Source organism: Sciurus vulgaris (assembly GCF_902686455.1).
Source record: "Sciurus vulgaris genome assembly, chromosome: X".
NCBI classification, from domain to species: domain Eukaryota; kingdom Metazoa; phylum Chordata; class Mammalia; order Rodentia; family Sciuridae; genus Sciurus; species Sciurus vulgaris.
The window spans coordinates 110,242,482-110,264,987 of NC_136471.1; the positions used below are offsets into that span (position 1 = coordinate 110,242,482).

Consider the following 22,506-nt stretch of genomic DNA (forward strand, 5'->3'; position numbering starts at 1 on the left):
TATAATTTATCTCACAAAAGCATTTGATATGTAGGATTTTTTAAACAGGAAACTGAGACATACCAAGAACAGTACAATGCTAAGGTCTACAAAGTAATGAATAATCTAGTATTTGATACTCGTCTTGGAAATCAGGATTGGGTTCTCATTCCCCTGATGTTGAAGATTAAACACCGGAGAAACACTGAGGCAGGAGTAGAAAGCAAGTTTTATTTAAGAGAGACAGAGATAGACTGACTTCTGCAGAGTGAAGGGGACCCAGAGCTGGGAAATCCTCAGGAGTGGGTGTGTCTTGCCTTCTTATAGATCTTAGATTTCCTTTCCTCTCTGCCTCCTCCCTCTATCCTGCCTATGTGTCCAAGGCAGGAAAATACCAACCCAGAGAGTAATCATTAGCAACTCCTTGTGTTGGGAATATGAATCTCCCAGATCTTTGGAGGTGTGTTAGCATTGGGGGTTGGTGGAAGAGGAGATCCTGAGGTTAGCTGTTAGCAACCCACTTCCTTTTTCTTTGATAATCAGCTACCTGTCTTTTACCCCTGTCTCAATATTCAATATAAGATCTTAACTGAATCAAAGTTGGTTTCCTTACCCAAGAATACCAATGTGTATGGGTAGTGTTCTTTCTCTCTTTCCTGTTTACTCTCTACCCTATAGACATTTGTTATACTCACATATAATCTCTTAATAATACATGTGATTTCATTTCCTAATGCATGTTATTTATCCCTCCCAAATAATACAAAAACTTATTTATATATAACAAATTTTCAAATTTCAGAATTCATATGCATGTATACATTTTCAAATCAAATTTAAAATAATATATTTCTCCTAATCAAATAATGTTTTCATACTCTTTCACAAATTAAAACATGGATATTTTAAAGAAAAATACACTATTTCATCATGGTGTTTAGTTTCATATCCATTTACTGAGTGCATATACTACATATGAAATGCTGGTCAACACTTTGGCTAATACATAAGAAAAACCTGTATCCTTTGTAATTAATACATTGATTATTTAAGCTAAAATTTGTTGATTTCCTGTTGTGTGGAGGACATAATAATATCTATATAAGGTGTGAAGGGAAATTAGAGACTAAGTGGAGTGGTCACTAGGGAGGCATGCAGGAACCCTTTTGATATTTAAATGGAGAAGTTTTACATGTTATAAACTAGGAGGAATGTCCTGAATGGAACCTTTTCTCTCTCATCTCCTGAAGAGAATTAGGTGACAATAAGGCAGATCTGTCCAGGTATGGTAGGACCAGCCTCCAGTTTTTAATCCTGCCACTGTATTTAGTAAGTTTATCCATATCAACGTAAGGGATTGGACATTGGGAAAGATGGATTCCAAACAGTTCATTGGTCTTTCCTTTGTGCACCATTACTAGATGTGAGTCAAAGTAGATATTAGGTGGCAACTAAATTGATGGTAATTTAAATTTGGATTTGCTCTAGAATTGTAATATTCTTTTATTTATATTCATATATCATTTTCAGCTAAGACGTTATAATTCAACCTAAAAAATAAAAAATCCCATTGCAAAACTGGCTTTGGCTAAGCTGTAACAGACCCACTTTCAGTGCCCATCTATTCTTTCCTTAGGAATACACCATTCCCTAATTGGTTCTTGGCATAAACCCTATTTATATAATCATTTTATAATCATTTATACACAAACTACTTATGGCCTTGTATTCCAAAAGTCTTTGAAACCAATATAAATCCATGCTAAGCATCCATATTCTGAAATCCCAAATGTTCCAAGTTCACAATTTTTTTTATTAGAGCTTTACAGTTATATATAGTAGTTGGGTTCATCCTAGTAAGTTTATAAATTTTATTTTTTTGCTGATAGTTTTGAAAAATTTGTACCAGACTTTGTGTGATGGAATGTAGGCACACTCTAAATATAGTATAAAATTGCTTTCAAGTTATGCGTTTTGAGTGTATATGAAATCAATAATTTTGTATATGGACCTGGGTCCTATCCCCACAATATCTCATTATGTATCTGCAAATATTCTAAAATCTGAAGAAATCCAAAATTCAAACACTTGCTGTCTTAAGCATTTTGGGTAAGGCATACTCAACTTGTGATAATTCAACTAAGGACAAACCTTTATAGAATACCTGCTCTATCATAATTCTGTACTGAGTTGCTGTAGCATGAAATTTTGAATAAGAAAAACTTAAGATAGGAATAATCCTTGGAATTAGTCATAGTCCAGAAAGGGCACAGAAACTATACCATCAATTGAAAAGGAAAGGTTTACTACAAAGAAGTATTAACTATTTACTGGGAATTAATTCTTGTGTGTGTGTGTGTGTGTGTGTGTGTGTGTGTAGTAGCTTTATTCATAATTCTTAACAAGAGAGAGCTCTAAAGAATGCCCTGGCACATGTGCACGCATGTACACACACACACACATACACACACACACACAGAATGCCATGGGGATAAGGAATAGTATCTAAGGAAGGAACTGACTGGGAGAGGGAGGAGCTGCACCCAAGACTGTATTCAAACCTCTTTGTTAAGCCTATGTCTGGAACCCATAAGATGGAATATAGTTTGCCGCCAAGAGTTTTTTGTAGTTAGGGTGCTGAAGTTACTGTGTTATGGTGGAGGGACTACTGGAATCAGTACTTTCACAGGAAATTAGCTTGTAAGGGATGGTTTTTTTTTTTTGTTTTTTTTTTTTGATAAACTGGCTGTTGTACACACTGGACTCCCTAGGAAGCTACCTGCAATGGTTGCTTCTGAACTTGGGAGACCAGATGGAACTCCAGGAAGCTTCTTATGGATTTACTACCATGTTGAATTTGACACGGGAGCACCCATACAACTTGCCAGATTCTACCCTTAGAGGACACTTGGGTGTGCACAGTGGTGAGTTGTATTGGGTATTCCACAGGTCAACCAGAGTCACAGATATGAAATGGATGTAAAAGCACATTGGAACAGAGGAAAGTTAACCTCCTCCATTGTCACTCCAGTGCTTTCTACTGACAAAGCTTAAAAACATGCCAGCTGGCTAAGGGAAAAATATTTCAGTATCCAAAGTAGGACAATGTTGAAAGAGAATTCATTTATACCTGACACATCCCCCTATAATTTATTTGCTATGTGACCTTGGGTATTATTTTAAGGTTTTCACATCCTTATCTGTAATAACATACCCTGTTACTTAGGATTCTTGCGAGAAAATATAAAATACTACATTCAAAGTGCTTAGTATCGTGCCAGGGACATAGTTAATAGTCAATAAGTGATTAGAACTTTTATTTTGGCTAGGTCATATGCTAGAGTACCTATTTGCTAGGAAATGTGGGTATATACATATTTGTGTATATATCTCATTAAAAGCAGGAATAGACAATTATATGAATTACAATATGAAATATAATGAAATTATACATTTTTCCATTAATTAAATGTGTCCAGGACAGGATCAAGCATGATTTCCTTCTTAAGGAGGTAGGAAGTTATTGTCAAAGTGTTGAAGGCACACGCACAAACCCAGAAAGCTAGTATTTTCTTGTTTTTAAACAGTGAAGCTTTTGCCAGGATCTATGGCATGTGCCTGTAATTCTGGCTGCTCAGGCGGCTGAGACTGGAGGATCACAAGTTCAGGACCAGCCTCAGCAACTTAGACCCTGTCTTAAAATGAAAATAAAAAGGGCTAGGGATGTAGCTTAGTGTTAAATTGCCCCTGGGTTCAATCCCTGGTAGCCCCCATAAAATAAAAAATGAAGCTTTTTGAGCGATTAAAAAAGAAAAGGAAAGCAAAACGAAAACGCATAAGTTAGGTGAAAAGGAATTTATCATTCTCAAATTTTAAAATTGGAAGAAGTGCTCCACCTCTACTTCAATAATCAATTAAGCAGGAAGGAACAATGGTAATAAATCCTGAATAAATAAAATGGAAACTATCTGTCTTGGTTATGCTTATATAGATATTTGATCAATAATAATCTGAGAGTTATTTGGCAATAAAAATAACTTTTGAGATCAAAGTGGATTAGGATGGGCCCTAAATCACATGAATGGAGTTCTTAAAGGGCCAGATGAAGATAGGTTTACAGGGAATATAAGTTCCATTCAATTTTGACACCTTGATTTTGGAGTTTTAGATTTCAGAACTGACGGAATGATTTCTGGTGTGTTAAGCCAAGCAGCTTGTGGTACTTTGTTAAGAAAGTCCTTGAAAACTAACACAACGTTTCTTTTCAGTGGTGATGAAAATGTTCTATGGTTGATGGTTGCATAACTCTGTGTATATTCTAAAAAAATCACTGAATTGTATAATTTAAGTGGGTGTATTTTATGATATGTGAATTATAGCTCAATAAAGCTGCTATTAAGAAATATTTAATATTTAAAGAAATATTTTTAATATTTGTTATTAAAAATGCCAACCTTGAGTGACCCCAACATGGAGAGCTTCTGTTTTCAGTCCATTTTTCAAGGTGAGAAGAAGTTAAGAGCTAAATATTAGATATTAGTCAAACAGGATTTGCTGCTAGGTCTGTTGCTGATTTGATATCAGGACTTCTGGCCTTTAGACAGAACTGCATCTACAAAGACCTTATTTTCAAACAAAATCACATTCCGAGGTTCCAGGTGGACATGAAATTTGTGGGGGGCACTATTCTACCTAATACAATGCCCATTAATAGTCAGTCCTCACTTTCTCTCAACCCCCCAGTTCTTTGGCAACCAATACTCTATTGTCTATCTATGGATTTGCCTGTTATATGGAATAATGGAATAATATGTGGTCTTTTGTGACTAGATTCTTTCACTTAGCATAATGTTTTCAAGATTCAACATGTTGTAACATAAATCAGTATTTTATTTCTTTTTATGAAATAAAAGTATTTAGTTGTATGGATAAAAAATAACTTCTGATGCTTTAGGACTTTGATTAAAACCATATCATGTTAGATATAATAATATCCTCAAATTCTGTAGGGCTGGAATTTAGTAAGATATGATATTGAGTCAGAGTTAAGATGATAGGTAGAAGGAGTGCTTTCTTATGTATAGGGTATAAGCTGGGCACTTTGATCAATTATAGATTACTTGCGTAATAGAGAAACATGTAATAATTCATCATCTAAATCAATCTTCTGGATATTCCCACTGATTATGTTGATACAATGGTGTTTTGATGCAATACAGTTAGAACTTTGGGATACATATTCTGAGAGACTAGAGAAACAAAATGATTACACTAAGTGGAGTTTTAAAATTTTTAAAAATTTCCCGCCAAATCCACATTATGCATCATAGTCAAGAATAAGAATTCTGAATTTGTTTTAAGCCATCACTTATGTGACCTTTTGTCTAAAGAAAAACAGTTTTCCCATTAATAAACTAAATGTCTTTTCATTTGAAGATGAGCCTTACCCATTTTCTTCTCAGTTAAATGCCTGTGTCAGAGGTTTTTGTTTTTTATTGCCTACCTAATGTTTCTTAGAGCTACAATTATGCAGAGTTAAGGTAATATTCAATTGCCTGTTAAATCAATCAAACAGCCAGAGTTTTTATTGCTTATGAATATTTAAAAGACAGAGGATAGATCCCATTCCTAATTTCAGAGTGTGAGTTTGCATTCAGATAAGTAATTAATTATTTCCATCACTCTAAAAGGCATCTTTCACTCTTCATAGTCATATGGCATTATATTTTCTACTCACAGCAGTGATTTGAAGGATGGTTAGCAAACCAGGAAGCAGCTCCAAAAGTTGTACCAATTTGTATAATTTTTATGACTACTATAATAGCTCTATTCTCCACCAGAGTAAGCAAGTCCCAGATCTTTTAGCAACACAATGAAATTCATAATAATTGTAATAATACTCTAATGGTTACAAAGACCCAGGTACTATTAAGACACACATATTCTCATTTTCTCATTTAGTTCTCACAGTATCCTTATGATACAGAATATTTTTTTCTCCAAGTAGTTTGTTTTTTAAAAATTGTTGTTATACATGACAATAGAATATACTATGGCATAATTAAAAAAGCATGGAATATAATGTGTTCTTATTCAGTCCCCAATACTTTCCCTTCCCTTCACTTCAACCTTTGATTTTTTGGAACTGGCTTATTTCACTTAGCATGGTATGAAATCTTTTGTACCCCTAGTCTATACAAATGAAGAGGGTATTAAAAGTAAAAGGGTTAGGAAGTGACTTGCAAACATTTAGATCCAATTCTCTTTGTATGTGGAGTACAAATGGCATGTAACCATTTCAGGATACTATCTTCAATCTCTGGGATTCTTTGTATTAAAAACAAAAGCTGCCTACTAAGAAGCAGATACAGTAGGTTTTTGGTATCTCCAGATTTTGTATCTGCTGATTCAACCAACTGCTGAACAAAACTATTCCAGGTAAAGCTATAGTCCTACTAAATGTATACAGATCATTTTTCTTGACATTATTCCCCAAATGATATAGTATATCACCTACTTTCATAAAATTTATATTATATTAGATATTATCAGTAACCTGGAGATGATTTGAAGTATAAGGAATGATGTGTGTTAAATTACATGCAAATACTAAACTCTTATATAAGGGAATTGAGAATCTTCAGATTTGATGGATATACAGGGTTATCCTGTAACCAATTTTCTGCAGCAACTGAGGAATTTAGTTTGCAACTGTATTGCAGTCAAACAATTCTCTCATTTTTGAAAAAAGCTTACAGCATGAACTTAAATATAATAGGGCTGACTAAAGTGAAACACTTTAGAGTCTTAAATATTAAAACTATTCAGAGTCCAATTCTCTTACTAGTTCCCTTGATTTTAGTAGTTGTTTCATCTTTCTTATGAACTCATGTCCCTTTCACAGATGTCTGCAAGTTATTTAACTTGATATTAAATATCAGAGTAAAAGAGAAGAGACAAAATCTAAATTGGTTAATTCTGCCTTAATAGTAAATTTAATGATAGGTAACTAGAGGAATCCATTAATTGTTCCAGATAGTTATAACCTTGAAATGTTCACTCAGTGTTACCTTCCCCTTAGCATAGATAGAACAGAATGGACAAGTATTGATTGAAGGAGCACTGTAAAGTTGTTCAGAAACATAAGTGACATTATATCCATCCCAAAGTCTAATTTTATTGGAAAGTTCTTTGTCTTATAAAGAATATGCTTTGCAATTTTTATCAGTTTATTAGAAAATCTGTAATAAAAACAATAATGACTGTTGTACACAATTTTATGTTGGTCCTTTAGCTAAGCACTTAAAAATAATATCAAACTTAATTCCCAAATTAGTTTTATGAGATAAATTTGAGTAGCTTACTTCACAGAAAGCTGACTTCCATTCCTGGGGAAGAGGCAGATTTTGTCTCCTAAAATGCCCTCTGCAAAGCACCAAGGTGTTAGAAAATGTCAGGCATATACTTTTGAATATATCCTCACTTGCAAAGAAGTCTAAGAAAACCTTTAAGGCCGGGCCAAAAAAAAAATTAGATAAAAGTAATGTTATACAGGTAATGCAGTTATAAGTACTGACCCTTGTATTGCCCTGGAGTTAAAAAACAAATATTCAGAATCCAGATTTTGAGTGACTTAGGTTATTCATTTTTTAGCAAAGATATCTGTGCCTCAGGCTCAAGCAAATGGGAAAACAGAACAGAAATCCTACATGAAGTGGAGTTGTATTATCAGTGAAATGATAGGCAAGGGGAACTCAATTTGTCTGTAGGAGGTTCCAAGATAAAAATGCATTGCTCTTCTTATTGAAAAGGAGTAAGAATAATTATCTCACCTGAAAATGTATAACTGTAGGCCTATACTTGTGAGGATCTCTCTACTGTGTAAATACCTAAATAAGAGATTAAGTTAAAGGAGCCCTAGGTTACTGACACCTTAGCACTACTCAGAAGCAAGTACAAATCCTTTACAAAGAAAAATGTCCTATATCCTTAAAGAGTAAACTCAGTGAAATTTGAGTTCACAAAGAACACACACACACACAAACATACAAACATACACGAATGAAGCCACCATGAAGGACATGAAGTCAGCATATACAATTTGGGGAAAATTTAGACAACCCACCCTTGAATGCCAGATATTTCAATAGATAGATGTAGGGTATAAAATATGTAGGTAAAATTTCAAAGAAATGTTTTGAAAATTTCAATAAGGAATAAAATACTATAAAAGTTGAAGATTTGAAAAGTCAAAACTAAAATATATTCTAAAATTTAAAAAATAAACACATATATTTAATGGATATTAAATAGTTTTTAAAAGTGAGAATAAGAAAATTTAAAAATAATATACAGAGAATATTCTCAAAAAATAAGGAGGTTGCAAATATGAACAAAAAGGCAATATATATGGAATAGGAGTGGAATATATACACCTAACCTCTGTCAAATGTGTTTGAGAAAGAGACAGAAAGTGAAAATTCCTGAAATTCAATAGCAGAAAGCAATTTAAATTGTTTTTTAAGTAATTAAAAAATGGGTAATTGAACAAAGATATTCATATGAATTAGAGACATAAGAAAAGGTGTGCAACATCACTAATCATCAGAGAAATGTAAATCAAAACCTCAGTGAGATATTTCCTCACAACTGTTAGAGTGGGTTTTATCAAAGAAAACATATGTTAATGAAGATGTGAAGGAAAGGGAACACTTATACACTGTGAGAATATTTGCTGGTGTAGCTACTATGGAAAACAATATGGAGGTTTCTCAAAAACTACAACTATCATATGACACTGCTGTCCTCCTTTTTGGCATATACCAAAGGAAATTAGTATCTCAAAGAGATTATCTGCATTATATTGGTCATTGAAGCATTATTCACAGTAGCCTAGATAAAGAGACAATTAGACCATTGATGAATGAATGAAAAAAGGAAATGTTACATGTATTCAATACATTTATATTATAATATTTTATTCAGTCATGAAAAAGGAAGAAAACGCCATCATTTGTAACAACACGGAGAACATAATGAAATAAGACAGACACACAAGAAAAAAGCTGCATAAAGTGAAACATTGGTTTCTTAAGTGTGACAGGGAGGGGAAAACAGGGAGATGTTAGTCAAAGGGTACAAAGTTTTAGTTATACAACATAAATAATCCCTAGAGATCTGTGAAGCATAGTGTCTGTAGTTAGTAGTACTGTATTATATACTTTAATATTGCTAAGAAAGTAGATCTTAAGTGCTCCATCACAAAATAATAACAAATACTAGGGCAGGGGAAAATTTTGAAGGTGATGGATAGGTTTATAGCAGTCTGTCATGATGGCTTTAATAGGGGACAGACAGATCCAAGTGGTTGGAACACAAAGGCAAGGTAATGGTTCTCTAAAATGGGCCCACTGTGCTAACCCCCACATGATTTCTTTTCTAAGCAGCAATTTACCTGCATCCCTGTGTGGCCTAAGTGGACAGGATATATCACATTCCTCAGAAAACTACCTGTTATCTGCAGGAGAAATGCAGTCCCCAAATAATTCTGATAAGAGGAACCCAAGATACTCTGAAGATGGAGACTTTTGTGACCCTTTTCATTGACCAAATCCCAAAACTCAGAAATTCCCCCTACCATAAAAATTCAAGAATTTATGGTTAAAAATCCAATTAGAACTGATCAGCATGGGCCAAAGTGACCTAGAGTTGTCCTGGCAGTGGGGACTTGAAAATCTGATGTCATCTTGCTTTCAGTCAAAAGTTAAGAGGTAGACCATGTTGAGACTCTCTGGAAACTTCTCTGGGATTCCCAGCAAAACTGGAGTGAAGGAGAGGCACATTGCTCTACTTCCTCTCTGAGAGGATCCACTCTCTCTCTCTTGAGAGTGTTCCCTTTCCCCTTTCCTATCAATTCTAAATGACTCATGCCTGTTGGTCTAAGTGACATGTCTGAAATCTTTACTTGATTGCTTGATTTCTTACTTGATTGCTTGATTTCTTACTTGATTGAAGGGGAGGGGTCCCTGTGATGCCTCAGTTTCCCAGAAGGCTCCAGCCCTTTAATGGTTTCATGGGTGGGTGTATACTTATCTCCAAACTCAGCAAGTTGTGTATGTTGATTATGTATAGTTTTTGTATGTCAAAGAGATTTTAAAGACTCCTTGGTATTTGTCCAAAAGAACAAAAGTCAACATAGTGTAGTGAAGCGTGCATACCCATGTTTATAGCAGCACAATTCACAATAGCCAAGCTAGGTGTCCATCAACAGATGAATGGATAAGGAAAATATGGTAAATACATGCAGTGAAACTTTGCAATAAAGAAGAACAGCATTATGTCATTTTCAGGAAAATAAGGAAACTAAAGAATATCATATTAAGTGATACAAACCAGAGTCAAAGTGAAGGGTTATATGTTTTCTCTTGTATGTAGAAATAGAGAGGAAAAAAGGAAAATCAAAGAGATATCATGAAAATAAAAACCAATAGAGTAGATAATGGACTTCAGGGGGACAGAGGAGGGGACAAAAGGAGGAAATACTGGAGAGTGAATGTGACCAAATATCACAATGAATCCCATTTTTATATAAGAATAATGTCCCTATATAAGTTTTAAAAGAATTTTCCTGGTTAAAATGGTAGGTTTTTTTTTTTAAATCCAAAATACTATGTAAAAATACCATATGATCTGGAGAAGAATTAATAGATTTGAAATATTAACAAGTCTTTATTGTTTACAAGGAGAGTAGAGATATTAACAAAATTTAGGCTTCATTCTAAATTTTCAAAGATAACTACAAATGGAGTATGTAGCTTCCAAGCAATTAAAATAAGAGATGAAATAAAGTAAAAAAAAAAAAAAATCTTGACCAATAGACAATAAGGCAAGAAAGGAGGAAGACAAAAAAGAAAAATTTGAGATGAGCACAAATAAACAAAAAAGATATTATAAAAATGCATCAGTAGCCACAATACTGTTTAATTGAATTCCTCATATAAAGGCAGATTAGGCTAAAACATCAAAATGCAAAATATGTTCTTTGAAAGAGATGTATAGAAGACAAAAAAATTGAAGCTACCTTCAATGGAAACAGATTTTCCTGAAATAATTAATCAATCCAAAGTTTGAGCATCTAATTTATACCAATATAATAGACAATAAGGTCATTGTCATTATTAATGATAATGATTCCAAAACTCATATGCACCTGGTAAAATAGCTTCAAACTGCATAAGGCAAAAATTAACAATAAGAATGAATATATAACTCTCTTAGTGTGTAGGAAATTTCAATACCTCTTTCTTTTAACAGACCAGAAAAGAGTTATTAAAGATAGTGATAAGTTGGATATAAAGATCATAGAAAGAATCCAGAAAACAGGATATATCATTTGTCTCATGTATATAGAAACCTCAATAAATATCATGATTTGGTATTCTTAGAAAAATACTCTTTTAAATCAGTAATAATTTAGAATCAAAACAAAAAGTAATTCATGAGCTAAATATGAAATCAAAATGGAAAGCTTAAATGAATAGAATTGAGTGATAATGAAAATAAAAATATCTATTAAAGTGTGTTTACTCATTTTAATACTTAGAAAAATCAGTGCTAAAAACTAATGGCAAACTTCCTATCTCAATAAGATGGGCAAAATAGAAAAACTTCAGAGAAAATGAATGGAAAGAGAAAAATTAAGATAAATAAAATAAAAGATATACATCCAATAAAATCAAAATACCTGTGTTTATATTTTAATTAGGTTGAAAAAAGAGACTACCTTCTGGTAAGGCATGTGGGGGAAAAAGAGAAAACACAAAAAATGTTAAGGATGAAAATGTCATGGTAACTACTATACAATATGTATTCTAAAGAAAATAGGAAAAATGCTAAAACTTTTCCACAAATAAATTCAAAATCTTAAATGGGTTTCTAGAAAACATCACAACAAAATTCATGGAAGATGATATAGAAAGCCTGAGAATAAATGGAAAATGAATCACAAGTCAAAAATCTTCCCACAAGAAATATATCAGATTGAGATTATTTTACCAGTCAAATTGGAACAAACTTTCTAGGAATAGATAATTCCAGTCCTCTACAAACTCTTCTGGAGAATACAATGTAAAGGTAATACAGAATCTGGAAAATACAAGATTAGAAGATTGTTTTTCTTACCAAAATCTGGCATAAAAGAGTATAGGAAGGAAAATCCCATGCCTTATAAATATATAAGAAAAAGTCCTAAAATAAATTATTGGCAAAGTGGATCCAGGTGTATATAAACTATGCTAATTTTAGTTCTTTTAAACAAAATCAGGGGGTAGGCTAGTGAATCAATGGTGGGTTCATTCCTAGGTTTTTGAGGAATCTGCATACTGCTTTCCAGAGTGGTTGCACTTATTTGCAGTCCTACCAACAGTGTATGAGTGTACCTTTCTCCCACATCCTCACCAACGCTTATTATTTGTATTCTTGATAATTCTCATTCTGACTAGAATGAGATAAAATCACAGTGATCTTTTGATTTGCATTTCCCTGATTGCTATAGATGTTGAACATTTTTTCATGTATTTTTTGGCCAATTGTATTTCTTTCTTCTTTTGAGAAGTGTATAACCTTTCCTTTCTGTGTCTACTCTTTTTCATATTTTTTCAGTGTCATTTGACTTTAAATATCATTTGCATGCTAATTCCTAAATTATACTTAGGGTACATACCTCTGCTTTACAGTTGAGACAATTTGTCCATGTTTCTATTATATATTTCTGCTTGGACATCTTTATTTCTAATTTTTTTTTAGTTGTAGATGGACATAATACCTTTATTTTATTTATTTATTTTTGTGTGGTGCTGAGGATGGAACCCAGTGCTTCACACATGCTGGACAAGCACTCTACCACTGAGCCACAAACCCAGCCCTAAATATCTTATAGTATACTCAAATTTATATTCAGATTTGTGCTCCTGACAAAGCCAACCAACACTGTTTTCTCCAGTATTTGTTAATGCCAAATTCTTCCTTAGTTTTCTTAGGCAACAGAAACTTAAGGGAACTTTGGGTCCTCATTTTTTTTTTTTTTTTTTTGCCAAACTCTCAGCTGATGTAAATATTACCTGGGAGGCAATGACAGACATTAAATCCACTTATATTTGTTCTGTATTAGTCATGTGACTTTAACCTCAATTGCACTGAATCCATTTAGATTTCTATATTGCTGGGTTTTTTTGTGGAGAAGGGGTACTGAGGATTGAACCCAGGGGCACTTCACCACTGAGCCATATCCCCAGCCCTTTTTTATACTTTATTTAGAAACAGGGTCTCACTAAGTTACTTAGAGCCTCCCTAAATTGCTGAGGCTTCCTTTGAACTCACCATCCTCATGCCTCAGCCTCCAGAGCCACTGGGATTATAGGCGTGAGCCATCATGCCTGGCTATTGCTGTGCTTTTAAGAAAAAAAGAATAATATTGGTCTTTGGCTACACACAGACTATCACCATAAAGAGTTTGTATTGAACATATGCCAAATGATTAAAGAAATCAAATATCTTTAAAAATGCTGACTCGTTATCTGTTTTGCTCCTAAGGCATAGGTATTACTGTTAGCCAAAAAAAAAAAAAGCCAATAAGAAAAGATTTATTATATTAAATTATTGATCAGATTACTCTTATGGAATTAGGAAGTATAAACTAAGTGAACTGTATTTAGGAGTAAAATGTTCTTAGCAAAAACATTGAAGAAAGACCAGTAGAATGAAACAGGGAAGACATAGAAGAGAGAAAGAGGAAGTGCTGGGGACTAAAATGGAGCAAATTATATTCCATGCAAGTATGATTATGTCACATTGAATTCCACTATTATGTGTAACTATAATACACTAATAAAAATATTTTAAAATGTCCTGAGCTACTGAATTTTATCTAAAATGGCACAGAGCTACCAAACTAAGTATCAGTGAAGTTAATTTATAATATTTAACTCCCCCTTTGGCATATGAAAAATTTTTCAATAATTTTTAAATTCCTCCTTCTTAAATTTTCCATTTTTTGGGAAGGACTTAAAGCAAGAGTTACTACTAGCCAGATTTTGTTGATTAACTCCCATTTACTTCTTTACTCAATTATGGTTGTCTTTATCAAAAGTGCTGGAGAGAAAACTGAGAGATGAATGTGAGTTGAAAGAGGAAGTAAGCAATGGTGAAGTAGAGGTATTTTATAAATATTGGGTATTGAAAAAATGAGAGAGGAGGGCCACTGACCTAAATTGTGTAATAGGACAAAAAAGACATGCTGGTTTTCAAAGACAGTGAAAATTTAAGCATGTTTTCAATCTGAAGATCCAATAGGGAGACATACTTAATATGTAAATGCAAGATCTTTTTTGTTGTTGTTCTTTTTCTTCTCATTTGAGCGGCTGGGGATTCGAACCCCGCTCCTTGTGCATGCTAGGCTTGCACTCTCCAGAAGGAGCTATTTATTCAGCTCCAAGATCTTTTAAAATTCTTTTTAGATATACATGACAGTGAGTGTATTTTGACATACATACATGAAGTATTACTCTAATTAGGATCCCATTCTTGTGGTTGCACATGATGTGGGGTTTCACTCGTGATGTGTTCATATATGTACAGAGGAAAATTATGTCTGATGCATTTTACTGTCTTATTCCTATCCCCCTTCACTTCATTTCCCTTTGTCAAATCCACTGAACTTCCATTCTACCCACCCGCCACCCTTCTTGTTTTTTGAGATTGGCTTAATTATATATATATATACATATATATATATATATATACATATACATATATATGTATATATATAAAATATATATGTATATATATAAAATATGTGATACATGTATATATATACTATATGTGATATTATATATATATCACATTTTTTTTATCCATTTATCTGTTGAAGGGCTCCTGGGTTGGTTCCATAGCTTAGTTATTATGAATTGAGCTGCTGTAAACATTGAAGTGGCTACATCACTGTAGTATGCTGATTTTAAGTCTTTTGGGTGTATACCAACGAGTGGGATAACTGGGTCAAATGGTGGTTCCATTTCAAGTTTACTGAGGACTACTTTCCAGAGTGGCTGATCAATTTGCAGTCTCACCAGTAATGTATGAGTGTACCTTATTCCCCCACATTCTTGCCCACATTTATTGTTACTGGTATTCTTAATAATTGCCATTCTGACTGGATGGAGTGAGATGAAATCTCAGTGTAGTTTTAATTTCCATTTCTATAATTGCTAGAGATGTTGAACATTTTTTTCCATATATTTTTTGATCATTAGTATTTCTTCTGTGAAGTGTCTGTTCAGTTCTGATTGGGGTTTTTTTGTGTGTGTTAAGTTTAAGTTCTTTGTATATCCTGGAGATGAATGCTGTATCTGAGGTGCAGGTGACAAAGATTTTCTTCCATTCCGTAAACAATCTTGATTGTTTCCTTTCCTGTAAGGAAGCTTTTTAGTTTGATACCATCCCATTTATTGATTCTTGATTTTACTTCTTGTGCTTTAGGTGTCTTGTTGAGGAAGTCAGTTCCTGAACTGACATGATGGAGTGTAGGGCTTATATTTTCTTCTAGTATTCATAAATGTGAGGTCTTGCAGACAAAATACATTAGAAAAAAATGGAAGTGCTGACTTTGCAAATAGGAATGACAATCTGATAATAAAAATATATTTTGAGGCGGATGATAGTGAAGCTTAAAACAAAAACTTATCCATGAAGGATCCCATTCCAGAGAAGGAGATAGAGCTTTAGGTTGAATAGGATTTAGGGTGATTAGGTTGATGCATGAGGAAGGAGGAGGTGAAATAGAGAACTGGTGTCAAATAAGTGAAAGTTGGAAGTATTTGGAATAGGAGGTCTTTCATTGTAAAGATCAATTTCAAATGATCAGGCATGTTAGCAAATGATTCACAGCAAAAGAGCTCTCATTTCAAGTACTTTAAAATAATGTGAAATGGGAACAGTAAGTTATCTCAGTTTCTCCCATAATTAGCTGCAGAACAATCATTTTATTTGGAACCACACATATACAGGTACATAAACAATCAGAAAGGACTTCTAATTGTATTGTCTTTAACATGTCCAGAATGTATTTGGTTTTATCTTGAAACAACTAAGAGGCTAGTCTCTGGAGCCTTGTCTTCCATTTATATTCACGTTGGAAAGTTAGTCATTTGGTATTCATTTGACCTCAGTATGTCACTGTGTCCTGGTGCTTCTAATGTGAATTTCATTTGTATTTTTCCCTAACTTATCCAATTTAGTTTAAATTCTTATTTCAGTCTTTTATCAGTTGGCCATTTCTCCCAAATTACTGTAGTCAGGATTAGCTACATACTTTTCAGGGTCCAGTACAAAAAGAAAATGCTAAGTGCCTTGTTCAAAAGTTAAGAATTGCAAGGCAGCAACAAGGAACATTAAACCAATCATGAATTCTCCTAAACACATGCTAGTACATGAATGCACAGGATGCATGCCCAAGAAGCCAATTCTGAGTATTGCTTTATACATTTCATTATTTTTACGTATAAATTGTTTTTGAAAATATTCAGGAATTTAAAAACTTAGCCTCATTACTGTAGAATATTATTGGTTAAAAATATTTCACTTGAGATAACTAATAATACATGCAATAATATTTTTAAAGTTGGGTTTTTAAAACAGACATTGCTGTATTAATAACATACAGCTTTGAGGATTGAATTTTCTATGTTTTGAATTGGGTTCTTTCTTTACTTAGCAGAAGAAAGGATAATAGATATCGTGAATCTTGCCTTTTCTAGGTTGAATTCTCTGTGATAAATCTATTATCTTCCTATAAAAATTGCACCGCAAGCAGACTCTTAGGGCAAACATCTGTGTTCAAGGTGATTTCAGTTTTGAGCTGAGTAGTGGGCTATGCAACTTCCTCTCATATAATTTTAATTGAATGATTGCACAAGTGTGATTACATTTTGAGGGGAAGAATTCACTTATGTAAAACTTGCACACTGGTAATAGACCTAAGAGACCAAGTATTTTTAATGTAAGAAAAATATAATGCAATTGTATGCTATTTTCTTTGTAAATTAGAATTTTTTTCTTCTCTTTTTGCTGTATCTTTCTTTGTTATCCGAGGAAAGTATCTTGTCCTACCATCAATTGTGTGAGTTACCTTGATTCTAATTTTTAATAGTACTCCAACATGCACTTTGTACTTTGAATTTAATTGCACAGTATTTTATGAATATACTAACTGAAAGAATATATAACCTCACAAGGAAAAGGTTCATGGCAAACATGTTTATTCTTATTCTGATCACTATGAATCATGGAAATGTTTATTTTGTAAATAGTACTTCCATCATTATCTTTAAATATAACTTATGCTACTCAATAGGTAATGTTTCCTTGGCCACTTGCATTGACATTTCTGAAATGTTTTATGAGGCAGTAGTTAAATTTTTTCTTTTCTGTATGTGAGTTCATTATAGCATATTAGCTTTTTTTTTCTTTCTTTTTGATACCAGGAATCAAACCCAGGGACACTTTACCCCTGAGGTACAATCCCAGACAAATTTTGTTTAAATTTTATTTTGCAACAGGGTTTCACCAAGTTTCTGAGGCTGGTCTTGAACTTGCATTTCTCCTGCCTCAGCCTTCTGAGTCACTGGGATTGCAAGCATGCATCATTATGCTCAGCTGCTTATCAACATTTTTGTTCCATACACAAGGGGAAGCATGAATACACATATACACGTGTGTATACATTAAAGAAATATATTTTGATATTATATTTAAGTTTTAAATATTCCAGACAAATTGTTTGTTTTGAGGGAGCATTAAAATCTTTATGAAAGAGTGTGAACATATCCATTTAGGAGTATCTTGTCTTTAAATTTCTTATAATTTGCTGGTTGAACATCTTTATCTGAAGTTGAAATAGCAAAAGGGGGAATTAATATGTAAATAAAAAACATTTGACATTAAAACCTAAAAACTAATAAGTTGTGAAAACCATCAGTAGTATGGATTGGTAAATTAGCATTTTGGGAGTGAATTTTTGGGTTGGAGTTTTAATTTTATTATGCATATACTTTTCAGAAAAAATATTTTGCTTATGATCCTTCATAGTTCATAATTAATGTTTAATTCCTATAATATAGAATAATTTTATCAAAGTAGATATTCCATCTATCTGCTCTGTCTTCCTTTCTCTCTCAAGATTTTTCTTTAAACCATTTTATTTTCAAGCCACAACATAGATTCTTGCAATTGAATGATTATTATTTAATATTTATACAAAAATGTACTAAAACTATTTGTTCATGTTTTTAAAGAAAGAAATGGGTGAATGAATATTGAACAACATGTTTTTGCAGTATATTCTAATGTCTCAGAAAAATGAACATGTGGAATGAATAAAAAATATTTTAAGTTCATCAAGCTGTTTAGTCATAGAATACACATATCATTAGTAAGTTTCTGTTAAATATATCAAATAAAATTGGAGACTTTCTTTACTACTTCTATCTCGTGAAAGATATATTGTTTTCTGATCTGCATTGAGAAATGCCAATTGCATAGTCCTCTGCCCTTTGCTGTTTTTGTTGTAAGATGAATTAATTGTATTTTCCCATCCATTAATATTAATTTTTAATTTAAAGTATCTTTCGAACTTCACTCTTAATAAGTCTTCTCAATTCTGTCTAATCATCAAAATCACACATCTGGGAATGCATAGGAGCTTTAATCTACACATATTCCCTTTTGTCTCCCTCTGAATTTCTAAAGTAGTAGATTTTGATTGAGCCTGGAAGCGGTAGTTGGAAAAGTTCCTCTACATTCTGATGATTATTCAGGTTTTAGAACCCTGTTCTAGACCTTTAATGAACAAGGTTAAGGCAGTCACTATGCTAATGCTCCCTATGCCTCAGATTCTTTCCCACTGTGGACCATTAACATTTTTATGCCTATCCACTGCTCATCACAGCTGGGTGATCTCTGAATTCCAGAGATGGAACTCATTTCCAATTCCTCAACAATTAAACCAAGCAGGGGAAAAAGTGATTGTCCTTCACAGACACAGTTTCCTACTGGAGTCAAATGAGTACTTTCTAAGAAACCACCACAAACTTTGGATGACGCAGAAAGCACATCACTATGATCCTTACTATAATACCTCCATCCCCCTAGTGAACCATGATTAGATGAAGCAAGCATTCCCTGTGGGTATTAAAAAAAAAAAAGCAGTTCTGCATAACTGTAAAAATTTTCTAAACCTAATCTTGAGCTATCTCTGACTTACAATCAGTGCAACAATCCTATCAGTAAGGGCTTACCACCGGAAATCTGCTCACTCCTCCCACAGGGCAAATAATTCCAGCACAATGGGCTTCATCCACAGATGAAAAGTTGCCACTTGGGGGAGGAGAGATAGGAATGATGAGATTTGAAACCAGTTTAACTCTATTTCAGTACGCTTAATGTTTTGCAAGAGTGTTCCATAACAAATGACCGTGTTGTTTAACAAAGAATTGAGTGTAATGCACCACTTTGCCAGGGTTAATCTGTTCCCTATGCTCATAGCAACACAAGAGTCTTCTTTTTGTACTCTCTACCTACTGCTCAAGTACTGTACAGAATGTTTGGAAAGCAGAAGGAAAAGCAGCTGTTTCTTACATCTTGCTCCTGCTGTTCAAGGTGCATATCCCAGCCAAATGAATCATATCAAAGCCAAACAACCTGGCAGGAGTTCTTTTCTACAAAACTGCAGACTTGTCTATCTTATTTCTTTGGAGAACAAAATATTGGAAAGCCTTGTAATAACCTTAGGAAAAAACAGTGCAGGTATTTACAGAGCTAGACCTAAGGTAAGGACCTTTTTCAGTGTAGTCTGGTTAAGTAGGGGATCAGGAAATCATATGTATATTCTGTCTTGCACTTCATCTTCTCCAGTGCCATTTCAATCATCTATAGTAGTGGTAAAAAAAAAAAAAAAAAAAAAAAACTGTTAATCTTTATGCATTTGGAAAGAATGAGAAAGAATCAGGCATCCCAGAAATCCCAGGAGAGAGGGAGATTTTTTTTTTCTCAGATAGAATTTCAAGTAGAAAGCAGCCCTAATGAAATTGGCTATCAAGGTCAACAAAATCCATAGCATTTTATTTCAGGAGAACCTGAATATTGGCCTCAAACTATTATGGGCCCACATGGTAGTAAAGTAATCCAGCAGAGATGTCTGTGTAAATCAGAAAAAATCCATCTCTGGTTATCAAGACTATATGTGAGACTTACTTGACGTATGACTAAAAACTCTTTTATTCATATCCAATCCTTGTAGCCACCTTTAGCTAACCTACAAAGGATACTGTGAACAATGTACTTCCTACATCTTATGTAAAGTCCTGGAGGTCAGAAACACTGTGTCGACTCTTTATCTTAAGAATCCAAATTCCTAAGTGAAGATATTTACTGGTACTGAAGGGTCTTCCACTCTGAGTTCTTTATCACACTGTTGTGCTGACTTGATATCATTGCCCTTACCTAGTGGGAGTATCTACTTGCCTAATTTATTTACATTATTACTAACAATGGCTAGTTGACTCATGACTACCAACTCATCTGTAGTTGGTCTCAGCAGTATCTCTCTCTTTTATCTACTTCTCTACTTGGTTAATTACCGGCACTCATCAGCCTAGATGAACCAGTTATCGGTTTTCTAACTGACCCCTTGCCTTTCCCCTACCTATATTTAAATCAGAAGATTCAATGCACTCGTGACTCCCTGGAATACGCATAGAAGCAACTGCCAGAAAACCAGCTAAATTGCTCAATGGACACATTCCTGCCTTTGTTTCTGTCCTCCACTCATTGCTTCTTCCTACAACTTAATTTCACTCCCAGATTAGGATTTTTGATTTATATATAGACTAAGTATATTGCTTGAATATTTTATCTCAATCCTGATTCAGTTCATCCCTAGTCTCTGATTCTGTCTCACTATTCTATACCAGGAGACAGTTTTGGTGATATTTTAATTATCTGCAATATCAGGAAATTACTAATTTGCTAAAGTTTAGACTTTCATATTATGAATACATATGTAGTCACCATTGGGTCAGAGCAGGAAGGCATCTGAAGTTACCTTAAGAAGGCTTGGATAAGATTAAGTCTGTAGATTCCTCCTATATTTACTGAATTATACTTCCATTACTTTCTTTTTGAAGTTAAAATAAGGTGTCAGTTTGCTCCTGTCAGAGCAGAAGACCAATTTCATTTTTCTACCTATAAAGATGGATGAATGCAGCAAAAATCCAGAAATGCCTTAGATATATTACTATACAGCTCATTGACCATTCTATCTGTGCTTTACTTGAGGGTGATGGCTATCTGATGTCAAGTTCCACTGATAAAGTGATTCCCTAATATCATTTTCACATTTACTTCCCTCAGAGGTCATAGAGGAACTTCAGTGACTTGCTAAGATCTGAATCAAATGAATTTGCACTAACATGACAATGGTGATTTTAACATTAATATTCCTTTTTTATAAAGGCAATTATAGAGTACCCTATGTACATGCTTTTTTAATTCAGTAAATTTAAAGTGACATTAGCAAAATGCCATTCTTATTATTATTCACATTATTCCTTTTGAATAATATAATCATTCTTTTATATTTAAAGAATATATATATATGAACACATGCATATATCTCTGTGACTATTTATAGTTATATTCCTATCAAGTCCATTAACAAACCACATAAACCAATTGCATGGGTACACTCTACAAGAGATATGTCTAAAGTGGCATAAAACAACACAGTTCATATTCATTTCATCTTTATTATCCAAGAAAAACCCTAGGACCTCCTTTTTTTAAGGAAAAAAATAGACTAATTTAAAAAGATAAAAGCAACATGTCATAACATATTTGCAAGACAGTGAGCATTGATAAGTTGTTATTCCTACTATAAATTCTCTTATTCTCCCTCTGCTTTTCTCTTAATCTCGATTCAATTTCCTTTGCAAATTCCTAGCTCTATTATTCTTGAAAAACTTTAATTCCTTAAGCTGTTTTAAGCAAGTCTAACATACAGAAATTTTACATATAACTTTGTAGGAATCTGTATCATTCTTAGTACCAGTTAGAATTATGGAAATGAAATGTTTGTCTCTAATCAGTCCAAAAGAGGTATAGGTCTATGGTAAGTTCCAAGAAGTACCTCAAATTTCAACTTGAATATTTCCTTCCTGCCAGTTCTAAACAAGAAAAAATTTCAAGAACCTGTTCATGATACAAATTAAACATTTCTAGATCCCTTTAAATAATTCTCGATGATTTCATGGTATGCCTCTTAAAGACCTTAAAATTGTGCTTTAGAAATTTAAATTTGTTGTTAAGCATGGTTATCAATCTGTAGGCAAATTGTTATACTTGGTAGAACAGTGGTTCACAGGTTGATGGTTTACATCCATCTATATTGATTGATGGATATAAATGTACAATTTACTT

General features: G+C 33.4%; 1 protein-coding gene across 5 annotated transcripts in view; it reads left to right on the forward strand.

Moving 5' to 3' along the window:
• DMD (dystrophin) overlaps window positions 1–22,506 on the forward strand; it is a 2,089,750-nt gene that overhangs the window by 748,883 nt on the left and 1,318,361 nt on the right. The gene's annotated exons all lie outside the window — the stretch shown is intronic.